The following is a 9923-nucleotide window of genomic DNA, read 5'->3' as shown; positions in this document are numbered from 1 at the left end:
GACCTTCAGAAGACTCGGAATGATAGATTATTTTCTCGACACGAGGCAAAGTATGCATAATAGGAGGAGGAACAGACAAGACCGGGCTAGATGCTGACAAAGAAGAAAATGTTGGAGCGTAGCCTTCAAGCACAAAGTTGGGTGGCATTCCCCATGGGAACCCAACAGGCATGGCAGGCGCAGATTGGCTGGCAGCAACAACAAACACAAATTTTGAAGCGATCTCTGAAATAATAGTCCTCTAAGGAGGGGGAGTTGCAAGAGGTGGAGATGGTTGATTCTGAGCAACGATTACACACTCCATCAAAGTAGTGAGTCTAGCAATCTCTTTGTTAAGCTCTTTGTTATCTTGCTCAAGATGCTCCATTCTCTTCAGAAGATTAGCACAAGTTAGTAGTGATAAGTCAGCTTGACCTCTACACAGAAGAAGAACTGATAAGACATCTGGCTGAAGAAAATCTGTTATGCAAATGATGCATGAAATGCAATGTTTTTGATTTTAAATTTCAAGGAACATATAAGGTCCTATTTGCAAATATTTTAATTAATAACAATAATCAATAATAATAACAATTTTGACCATAAAATCTCTTTTAATTCATAAAATTTGGAAGGATTACACTAAGTACAATTTCAGACACCAAAATGTAAATACAAGAGAAAGGGAAACTATCATTCTAAGGATACCTAGCAACTGAATCAACTGAATTGGTCAAGGGAGCGTACTTCCTTCGGATGCGCCGAATCTCTAACTCAAAGGCTACCTGCATCTGAGCTTTCTCGAGGACGATTCGATCAAGAATCTTCTTCCAAGCACAGAAAGACTGAGGAATACTCGAGGAAAATAAATCCTTGGGCTCTCTCTATCTCTTCACTACACGCTCTTCAAGAACCTCAATAAGTGCATCTTTATCTCTCGACTCATGTTGCAGCTCCACATGCTTGCGGCTCAAAGCATGAAATCACTCTTCCCACAAATCTTTCTCTTGCTTCATCCTGGCAAGTGCTTCTTCCAACTCCTCTACGTCTTGGTTAAGGAGAGTTGATGGCTCAACCACAACCACAGACATAGGTCTCTCACAAGCATACGGAATTTTGAGCTCAAAAGCTATCTTCTTCACCCAAATAGTCTAAGCTTCCATAGCTACACAGTTGCATGGACCAAGCTCAGATCTTCCTTTCCTATGAACATTATGCCAAGCATGCATCATCATCTTCTTCAAATGTTTGGGATCTTTACCCTCTTGATATAACAGACTCTCTAACTGAACGCTATTAGGCTTATCTCTCAAGGGGAATCCAAGTTGACGACGGGCCAATGCTGGGTTGTAGTTGATTCCTCCTTGCGTACCAATGAGAGACACATTAGAGAACTCACCATAATCATCAATAATATCCAAGCTACCCAATGCAGAATCATACCAAACAATATCATCATTAGTGAGACACATGAGTCTCTGAGACCACCGTAGACATTGTCGGTTCTCCAAAAAAGATGGTGTTTGAGGCAAGTGCAGAATAAACCACTTGTACATAAGAGGAATGCAACATACAATGGTTCTACCACCGTTATAATTCCTCAAGTACATGGAGAAGTATGTATCACCTAATAGAGTAGGAACAGGATTCTCAATCAAGAATATCCTAATGGCGTTAACATCAACAAAACTGTCAATGTTAGGGAACAAAGCTAAGCCATATATGAGAAATACAAATATGACTTCAAAAGCATCCATGCTAACGGCTTGAGAAAAACCAGTAGCCCTACCAATGACAAACTCAGAAGTCAACCCTAGAATCCCTCCTTTCTTACCAAATGAGCATTAATCTTAGATTTCTTCAAATGAAGAACTTCGGTTTGACATAAGATCTGGGAATCTCCTCTAGTCCACTAAAAGGTACCTTGTTACATACAGGCATACCTAAGATATGGGCATACTCCTCTAACATGGGCACAAGCTGATAATCGGGAAAAGTGAAGCAACGATAGAGAGGGTCATAAAACTGCACCAAGACACTCAAAAGTCCTTCAACCACATCGGGAGATAGTAAGGACAAAAGCTTAACATGAAGTTGCTTGAAGTCTAAGGGATCTAATACAAAGGATGACAACTTCCTCAACTCCTTCAAATCAGGACATTTAAAATCGTACTTTTTAGTATTCCTTCGTCCACAATCAATGGTCTGAAAATGATTTGCAAATAAGACCTTAGTTCCTTGAAAATTATTGTTACGATGAATGTTATGATGTTCATGTATGCATGAATGCAACAATCACACACAAGGAAAACCCAAAAAAAGGTCAAGGGATGGATCAACTTGTCATTAAGATCAATCATCCATTTTGGTGGATTATGGTTTTCCCCTTATCAACACCTAAGTTCCATTGATATTGATGAGACTGATTAGATCAACCCAGAATCAAAGGGTTTGTTGTGAGTCACGAGCATGGAGTCGGGTTAAGAACCATCCCAGAGATCACCAAGCACAACAGACAAATTATATATCACACAAGCAATATATACAAACAAACATCAAATACACACATAACATACACACACACACACACACACACACATACACACACACACACACACACACATACACACACACACACACACACACATATATATATTTGTTTCTAAAGGAAAAGGGAAAAGTACGAACAAAATCCAAAGTTAAGAAGTTTTTGAATCAAAACTAATAAAATGTCATAGATTACAGGTAAGGGGGTTGGTTACACAGAGGGAACGTATTAGCACCCAAAGTGTCCTAGGTACTCCTATGGAGCCCTTTTTGTGTGCAAGTGTTTTAGCTGAAAAGATGTTTTATAAAAATGGAATGGGGGGATGAGAAAAGAATTCATTAATTATATTTTTTTGTGTTAGACCTTCGGTCCTATGCCTATGTACCAACATAAAAATGAGGGATTAAAACCCCATAGTTCGTGGTAAAAATTTCAAAGAAGTTAGTGAATTGAGTTTAACAAAAGTTAGCAGAGAAAGGCACACAGATGGCCAAAGATTTGAATGGGGTTATTAATTCTTTTTGTATTTTGAAATTAAAGTTAGTATAGTTAAGTTCATTTACAAGTTTGATTTAAGAAAATGTATGAAAATTCAATGGCATAAGGCCAAATTTTCTAATCACTAAAACATGTCTAAGTTGAAAACATAATAAAGAAGGTTTTGAACTCAAATGACATATGAACTCAAATGGGAACCCAAGGCCTGCATCAGATGAAATGCACAATCCAGGATAACTCGGTCCCAGATAGTGGCATTGGCCAAGTCCTTGAAGCATAAGGAAGTTTCCTACTCTAAGTCCAAAAGTTCAGATCAAGCCCAACTGTCCACCAAGATATTTTTTAGGGTTTTTTTATTGTTATTAGATATTTTAAGGTCCTAAGACCACAAATAGAACAAAAATCACAAGCAAACAATATATACAATCACACGATATTGCTTAAGTGAGCAAAGTGAAAAGGACTGAAACATAAACAAGTTGCTTGAAATGTAAATGGGAATAAATGATAAAGGTGCTGAAATTTAAATTGCATTAAGTAAATGATTGAACATAAAGCAATGTTAATAAGAAGTTAGTCAATGGTTAGTGAAGAGTTTTGATTGTTTAAGTCATTCCGTGGAGAACAATCAACCACTCATTTACAAGTATGAATACATGAACCAAGATATCATCCATGAGAAGGTCAAACCTTGTGAAGAAAGCTTTTGACAAGAAGGTCAAACCTTGTGTGTTCCAAGAAGATGACCTCGTGCTCAAGAAGATCCTATTCTTGTGTGTTAATGGAACCATATGTTGTCAAGAGAGCCTTCTCAAGCAGTGCATTGATTCTTAATACTATGGATGGTGAAGAGTTCACTCGTCCTGTGAATGTTGATGTAGTCAAGAAATACTTCTCCTAAAAAAGAAAAGAACAACTCGCTAAATTGAAAATCCGAAAGGGCGGTCCAGGAAAAAATCAGAGACATAAAACAGAAAAATCATCCCGGTATATTGAGTATCCCACCTTAGGGAAATCTAGGTAAAAATTAGGGATTATGGTAAGTAACTGCATCCGGCTAGACCTGATCATTGAAGACACATTTCCAGTCATTTGGTTTTGATTCATCATCCTCAACTAAGGACAAAGCACAAGTGGATTTCCAATTTGGTAGGGAGAGTAGTGGTCATTGTATTCAATGTAGCATTTTTCCATGCATATTACCATTTTGAAACTTTGTAAAGATTCACGGAGTTCTGGCATTTGTGAACTACCATTCTATTAAATAAAATTGAGCCTTTATCCAATTATTTGCTATTCTTATTTGTTTCTGTTTAATAAAATTGCATTTTTATGATGATAATTTTTGAAATAAATAAATCAATGAATAACCATTTTCTGAAATAATAAGGTATTTACTTTAAGAACATTGATTTCGAAAAAGGAATGTCAACAACAATCTGAGAATGGTAAGTCTTGACATGTGAAGCATTGTTGCCTTCCCCAAGCAGTGTTTGGAGGTGTTTGCTCCCCAAACAGTTTGTTGTTTATCCCCAGTAGAGTTGATGTGTTGTTCTCCTTGTAGTTCATCATCTTTCTCTAGTTGAGAGGCCTTTGTGGATTTTCACTCTCGATTTGCATATTTTGTGATTGAACCCTAGATCTCCGGTAAAACTTTTACTTGATTTTTAGATCCCCAACACACCTTTATTTGGTTATTGCATAGCCATGGCATTGTTTCTCCCTTTGTGAGTTCCTGCAAGTCTAGTTGATCTTTGGTAACTTGGAATTGGTTTATTTCTCAATCCCCAAGAAGAGTCTTATGACTGTTTGTTGTCCTTTTGAGGAATCAATTTGCATTTTTCATCCCCGTGCGGCGTTTATTTATTTGTTAGAGATAACCCTCATGCATGATTTGTCCTGACAGATTTTATTCCCTAGTGAAGTCCCCACAGAGTTGGTCTTGATTGATGAAATATCCAGTTGGAGTTGGTCTTCTGATAACAATGAAACACACTGCGTATTTGACTCAGATTGCACATGCTTATTAGGTTTTTATTGTCATTTTATTGTCCTGTTTTCAGGTACTTTTCCCTACAAGAGCCTTTTGTGAAGAAACGAAGCCAAACGAGCAAGAAATAAATGCTTTTGTAGAAAATTGTACACATGGCGTCCAACATGGCGGCCGTCAAGCGGGGTACCATGACGTGTAAGCTGTCAACCGGTGGTAACTGCCATGTTCCCATGATCCTTTCATTTTGTTCACATGGTGGGTCCCGTGATGGGGATGGCGGGCGCCATCTTTGTTGGCTCGTTCCCAATAAGGGTAGTTGGAGGGTAGCTTTTTATTTTCCTAGCATTTCAAAATCTCTATAAATAGGTGTTTTCATTTCACTCAATGGGTAGCCAACTTAGTTTACAACACAAAGCCTAAAGTTCACCATTGTAAAAGTGATAATCTGTCACATCGGGGGGTTAGGATGGAGCATTGTACAAACAATCTTGCCACCATTTTACTTTCCAGTCAAATTTTACTTTCCAGTCAAGTTTAGTTTCCAGTGTACCAGATTAAAGTCTCTGATTCGGAGCAAGTTTCTTATTCAAGTTTATTTGAAATTACGTTTTATTTATGTTGCATGTTTTACTTTGTTTACTTGTTTGTCTTACTTTTACCTACTTGTTTATTAACTTGAACATTTTATTTTCCTGTTCTTTTAAACATGATTAATTCTGCTATGTTGATTTCTATTTTCATGTCTGGATAAATCTTTAAAGGTTAGGATGTAATGATCGTCGTTAAGATGATACTCCATAATTTGTATTTATAGAAATGCTTTATGGGATGTTTTGATTTCAACACAAGTTTTCAGTACTTATTTTGATCGGTAACTACGAAAGTAGATCCGAGATATAGTTGGGTAATATCGAAAGTCGTCCAACTATTAAAGATAAACTTGGTTAGTTTTAACTGGTCAAAAGTAGCGAAAGCACTTTTTCCGGTTAATTAGGACGTTTTAACACTATTAGAAAACAATTTCGAAATTATTTTCGGATGCGTTTGTAGGTTTAAAATTCGGATCCTTGAGCGAAAGCCATGGATCTCTTTTAAGTCAAACTTTCCAAATCAAAATCACTCATTAACTAAGTGAAAAATTAAATTTCTTAAAAATAGGTGTACTACTTTAACGTAACAAGCACCCTTCATAAGTGACAATGAAGGGCATTAATTAGAGAGTAAACTCAGTTTTGAATACACGAAAGTGACTGTTCCTGTTAAATTGATTCTTCTCAAAGTAGAAAATATTTCCCCATAAGTAGTTCTATTTAGAAACAATTGGAGTATTTTCCTAACTAATGTGAATTACATCTGAGCCTGCATTTTTTATCTGAATTTATTTACTTCATTGTTTCCTTTTCTGTGTACGTGGATTTACTTATTTGGTTTGCCTTAGATAAACATCGTAACAATAGAAATCGATAGACTGACAATTTGGTCTCTTTGGGAATGATAATCTTTTGTATTACTTTGACGTGTTTCGTATACTTGCAGATAGCAAACACCCCATCAAGTTTTCACACCGCTATCGGGGACCAATTACGTAAAAAAATTGTACCCTGTTATTACATTGTCTAGACTAAGGCCCTGTTAGCCGGTAAATGTGAAAAACTCACAGTACTGGAAGTTTAGAGAATCCAATAGCAGAACCAGAGCGATACGCTCGTGCACGTTGTTTGCTCCAAAGAATTAGGAGAGCAATGGCCGAAGATCAAAACCGAAGACCACTTTAGGAATTCGCCCATCCTTCTAATGAAGAACCTAGTTCTAGTATAGTAAACCCGGTTATTCCTGCTAATAATTTCGAATTAAAACCCTCTTTATTACAACTAGTACAACAAAACCAATTTGTGGGTCTCGCTATAGAGAACCCAAATCAGCATTTAAAAGTTTTTATCCAATTAGCTGATACATTCACGACCAACGGTGCTTCGCCTGAGGCAATTCGTCTAAGACTATTCCCATTTTCCCTCAGAGATAGAGCACGGTCTTGGTTAGATTCCCTTTCGGCTAACTCGATAACTACTTGGGAAGACCTCAAGAGAGTGTTCCTTGCAAGATATTTTCCCCCGAGTAAGACCGTTGTCCTTCGAAACCAAATTACCAAATTCACTCAAAATCAGGGTGAATCACTTTTTGAAGCTTGGGAAAGATATAATGAACTATGAAGAGCTTGTCCACACTATGGCCTAGAACAATGGCTGATTATTCACACCTTTTATAATGGACTTCACTATAACACAAAGATGTCCATCGACGCTGCCGCCGGTGGTGCTCGGATGAACAAACCTTACCCCGGCGCTTGCGCTCTCATCGAAGATATGGCACAAAACCATTACCAATGGGAGTCGGAACAAGCATCAGTGGAGAAAAGGGAGACCAAAGGAGGAATGCATGAGGTAAATTGTATGGACATGATGAAAGCTAAAATGGACGCTTTAGCCCTGAAGGTTGAACACATGTCTGTAAATCCTACAGTTGCAGTAGCTGTAGATTGTGAAATTTATGGAACCAAAGGACATCTTGTACCATAGTGCAATTTGTTAACTGAGTCAAACTTAGACCAGGTCAATTATGCCCAAGGAAACCCATTTTCGAACACTTACAACCCTGGATGGAGGAATCACCCAAACTTCTCTTATAAAAACAATAACCTTATTCAAAGCTCTACACCTCAAAGACCACCAGGTTTTCAAGCTCGAAAACCAATCCAACCTACGCAGCTCATTCCTCAAAAGCTAAACCTTAAGAAAATCATGGAGAACTTCATTTCGTACCAAACTCAGCAAAACAAAGAGTTCCTAAACCAAGATATTCATGTAAATAAACTGATCACATAATTAGAAACTAAGGTCGATTCGATAATCACTCACAATAAGATGCTTGAAACCCAAATCTCACAAATAGAACAACAACAAGCCCCTTAGGCCACACCTGAAGGGCAATTTCCTGGACAACCTCAACCCAACCCCTGAGGGCAAGCTAACGTTGTTACCCTACAACCACTTATGACGAACTTGTAAAACCAGACTTGAGTGGATCAGAGGCTTCTAAGAAAAACTTTGTGTCTACAGATGAAATAGAGGAACTAGAGGGACAAAAAGACCAGGAAGTGAAAGATAAGGGAGAAGATAAAGATAAAGTTTATGTTCCACCCTCTCCTTATAAATCACCAATTCCATACTCGTAAAGACTTAAACAGACCAAAATTGATAACCAATATAAAAGGTTTATAAAGGTGATCGAGAAACTCCACGTGGAAATCCCATTCACTGAAGCCATCACCCAGATACCATCTTATGCTAAATTCCTTAAAGACATCTTGACCAACAAACGTAGGCTTGATAATCCCAAACCTTTAGAGTGTAACTCCATTGCTGAGAATAAACTTTCTAAGAAGGAGAAAGATCCCTGAAGCTTTTCCATACCTTGTATTTTAGGGAATCATGTTATAGACAAAGCATTCCTAGATTTGGGAGCAAGCGTAAGCTTAATGCCTTTAGTAGTTTATAGAAGGTTAAACCTAGGAGAATTGCAACTGACTAAGATGTCTCTTCAATTAGCCGATATATCTGTAAAATATCCAATAGGCATATTAGAATATATTCCAGTTAGAATCGGCCAATCTTTATATCCCAACAGATTTCGTGGTAATGGACATTAAAGAAGACGATGAAATCCCAATCCTCCTTGGTAGACCTTTCTTATCAACAGCAGAAGCCAAAATAGATGTTAAAAGAGGAAAATTAACTTTTGAAGTAGGTGATGAAAAGATAGAATTTATACTTTCCAAATTCCTAATGGCACCAGTCATAGAAGACTCGTGGTATTCCACCGATATCATTGATGAATGTATAAGGGAGCTAGAGTAAGAAGGACCTCCCGAGACAATGAAATTTCCCTCGACTTCCATAAGAGAAGACGACGGATTTGGAATGGAGCCTTAAATGAATGACAACCTTTATGAATGCTTAGCACTTACCTCGAACCATATGCCATGTCCTAAGAAACCATATATAGTACTCAAGGAACTACCCAAGAATCTAAGATATGATTTTTTAGATGAAGAACTAAATCTCCCCATTATAGTGAGCGCCACCTTGAATGAAGATGAAACGAATCAACTTTTAGATATCTTGCGAAAGTATCCCTCAGCTTTAGGATATAAAATATCTAATCTCAAAGGGATAAGCCCATTCGTGTGCATGCATCATATTTTGCTGGAGGAAGATTCTAAACCTTCCAGAGAACATCAATGAAGGATAAACCCTATAATGAGCGATGTGGTTAAGAAAGAAGTACTAAAACTACTAGAGGCTGGTATAATTTATCAAATTTTATATAGTAAGTGGGTGACTCCCGTACATGTGGTACCTAAAAAAGGAGGTATCACAATTGTGGAAAATAAGAAAGGCGAGCATATAGCTAAGCGTGTGGAAAATGGTTGGCGTATGTGCATCGATTACAGAAAACTAAATAAGGTAACTAGGAAAGATCATTTCCCTCTCCCATTCATAGATCAAAGGCTTGAACGTCTAGCTAGACACTCTTACTTTTTCTATTTATATGGATACTCTGGGTTTTTCGAAATTCCTATTCAAACCCGAGGACCAAGAGAAAACAACCTTTACATGCCCTTATGGAACATTTGCCTATAGACGAATGCCATTCGGAATTTGCAATGCCCTAGCTACCTTCCAACGCTGTATGATGTCAATCTACGCAGATTTCCTCGATGAGATTATGGTAGTCTTTATGGACGATTTCTCGGTATGCGGATTCAGTTTTGAAAACTGTCTAGCTAACCTTGAGAAAATTCTAGAAAGATGTGTGGAAGCAAACCTTGTGCTAAACTGGGAAAAA

At 37.6% G+C, this 9923-nt stretch overlaps 1 non-coding gene across 1 annotated transcript; it reads right to left on the bottom strand.

Moving 5' to 3' along the window:
* Nucleotides 1-7144: 7144 nt before the first annotated feature.
* LOC127124687 (small nucleolar RNA R71) lies at nucleotides 7145-7251 on the bottom strand. Its single transcript, XR_007804147.1, has one exon. It is a non-coding gene; the product is annotated as a small nucleolar RNA R71 (small nucleolar RNA).
* Between the last annotated feature and the right edge of the window lie 2672 nt (nucleotides 7252-9923).

Source organism: Lathyrus oleraceus, chromosome 2 (assembly GCF_024323335.1).
Source record: "Lathyrus oleraceus cultivar Zhongwan6 chromosome 2, CAAS_Psat_ZW6_1.0, whole genome shotgun sequence".
Classification (NCBI taxonomy): Eukaryota; Viridiplantae; Streptophyta; class Magnoliopsida; order Fabales; family Fabaceae; genus Lathyrus; species Lathyrus oleraceus.
This window is presented reverse-complemented; position numbering and strand designations above follow the sequence as displayed.